Raw genomic sequence first — 3,094 nt, forward strand, 5'->3', positions numbered from 1 at the left:
GAATAATACACATGTAATAGCAATGCACGCACTAGTTACAGCTGCACGTCTTTGTGCCCCAAACCAGTAATATTGCCATATGCAATATATGGTTAAATTAATCTTGATACATTTTTAACAGCAAAAAATATTTCGCTAGTCTTTTAAATAAAAAAAATGACGCCTTTTATATTTGGTGGTATGCTATTCCATTCATTTACAACTCGAAAGAAAAAGGTTAGTTTCCCGTAGTTAGTCTTAACGATAGGGAAGTTAAGGGACCTTTAGCCCCTGCCCTCGTGTGGCGAACAGATCGAAGTTCATCGTAATTCATGGGTACAGAAGGGAGGTGACCTCTCAAAACGCCAAATGTTATATGTAATATGCGTTGAGATATTATTTGTTTAATAGCTAGTATCTGGTGATCGCGCATGATTGAAGCAACAGAAGACAAGTACGGTAATCTAAACATAATCCTTATAGCACGATTCTGAACAGTTCCCAGAGCACGTAAATGTGTGTTGTAAGTGATGCCCCAGACGCTTGCACAATAACAAAATTGTGAGTGCACAAAAGCGTAGTAAAGATTTAAAACAATGGACGCAGGAAAGAAGTGTCAAGTTCTAGTAAGCACGCTAATACCATAAGATATTTTACGTATGATGCTTCGAATATGGGACTGAAAATGCAAATGATGGTCGAAAAGCGCGCCAAGAAATTTGACCTCTTTGCTAAACTGAATGGGGACGTCGTGTATGGACGACGTAGGGCAAAAATCCGGGCTACGCTGATGACTGTGGAATATCATGGAAACAGTCTTTGTAGCGTTTAATTTTAGGCCATTTACATGGCACCATCCAGTCAAGTTGCAATGTCGGATTGAAGATCTGAAGGCATTTGCATGACCTGTCGGCCAGTGATGAGCAAAGTAGTGAAAAAAAAAAAAAAAAACATGTGAGTGATGAATCCATAAGGGAAAATAATTTATATAAACGAAGAAGAGAAGTGGGTCCAATGCAACACGACAGGTGATGAAGTACTATCTTTAAATTGAGTATTTTGTGATGTACGCAATCAAATGCTTTAGAAAAATCAGCAAAAACAGAGAGGGCTACGCCTCCGCTGTCCAATTAATACTTCATTCTATCGCAAAAATTAATCGGGGCAATTTCAGTCGAGTACTTGTTACGAAGTCCGTGTTGATTGCTGCATAGTATATTAAAATTTTCAAAAGACTTAACAAGGCGGCTGTAGAGTAACCGTTCGAAAATCTTACTAACTGCCGGCAAGACATTCTTTTACTCTTGAGCGTAACACGCATTCACAAAATATCAGCACTGTGCGTCTGACGCAGATAGGGAAACCTCATTCAACATTGTCATTGAGCGAGAGAATTGCATAACGCACTGCAATGCTCAGCGAAGGTGCGCAGAGACGCATGCTTTGCTGGCACAAGAGCACGAAGCGCGTGGGGCTAGAGTCACTAAATAGGGAGCACAGTAGCGACACTGAGTCACGCCGTCTTGGGTCCGGTGCGGCTGCGTCGCCTAGCACTGGGACACCAACCTCACCCCTCTCCGTCAGAGAACTGCGCGCAGTCGAGCGAGCTCGCAAACAAGGAAACCGGCTTTGGATGGAGGGTACTCAACATGAACGGCACGTTCTTGGAAGGAGAAACCACGTGACACGATCGGGCCCAATCGCGCACACCGGACGGCGGCTCCGGCGTGGAAAAGGAATGCGATACTCTGCCCCTATTTAGTGACTGTATGTGGGGCGAGAAGGGTTTTCCACCCGGAGTCAGAACACTATCCTTCGTGTTGCAATAGGACCGTCGGCTGTCCGATCATTGGTAAAACAGGTTGTGTTAGATTGGTGACAGTACGCATAGCACAGAGCGTACTGGTATGATTTGCTGTTTCAAATGCACATGAGCAGAAAATGCGCCTTTTGTGTTAATCAGGGTACACATTGAAAAAGCTTACGCCCCATCCTTCGTCAGATTGTAGGCCATGACTGTATCATTGCATGACATATCACTGCATCTGTATTGTATGGAGGAGCGCGTGCTGCCCTATGGTTGTTCCGTGTGTGGGAGCTCACTGTGCCATGCCCACCAAGCGCTGTTGCTACGCCTAATGGATCATAGATATAAGGACGCGCACAAAATATCATAGTAGTTACAAATGTAGTTAAACAACTCCCAGCAAACCACCGACGTCCTAAGGACATCCTCGCATGATCCTGTGGTCCTGGTCCCTCATGGATGTCCTAAAAATGTCTTTAAGATATCTTTAAAAATGTCCTAATTTTATCCAGTGGGATGTCCGAGCAGTATGTCACTGGGACTTCCTGACAACGTCCTACCTGGATGTCAAACTTAAATTGAAATGCATGCATATTTTTGTGCTGAAACTATTGCAGCTTCATACTACATAACACAGTTTTGAACAGTATGTTGGAAAGGCAGGTCCATAGTGATTTTGAGCATCGAACAAAAAAGTATGAAATCATTATTGAAGCGCACATGGCAGGTAACACATCAAACAACCAATATTTCACGAAATCTGTTCCTCATATCATTTTTCATATCACCTGTTCACGAAAGCAACATTGCAATGCATGGCCCAAGCTTACCTGAATTGAATGAGAGTGAGTTACTTTTGGAATGTAGAAACACATATTTCATGCTTCACTATACAAAAGTCTCGTACTCTGATAAAGTGCACCTATATAGGTCAAGTGACCAGATGTCCCTATTTACGTGGTAACATCCCCGGCTTTTTGTCCATTGTTTCTGTGTCCGAAGTTTGCAATGATCTACTTGTTGATCTAACACAAATACAGGGTCTTCATTTTTATCCTTCACAGCATTTTCTGAAAGGCTATGAGAGCAGCACAGATGCCGTTTTTGCAATTGAGTTATACGGCCATGCGGACATAATCTGGAAGAGTGTATGTCAGTACAAGATGAGTAAATACATAAAATTCATTAATTAACTCTTTAATTAGGGAATTTGACAAAAGCGAGATAGCAGAATAGGAGTCAATCCTCGTTCAAAGCCATTCTATCTTTTAAAAATCCAGAAAAGAGCGCGTGACGTGAAATATTCAT

Source organism: Ornithodoros turicata, chromosome 3 (genome assembly GCF_037126465.1).
Source record: "Ornithodoros turicata isolate Travis chromosome 3, ASM3712646v1, whole genome shotgun sequence".
In the NCBI taxonomy this organism is placed as follows: domain Eukaryota; kingdom Metazoa; phylum Arthropoda; class Arachnida; order Ixodida; family Argasidae; genus Ornithodoros; species Ornithodoros turicata.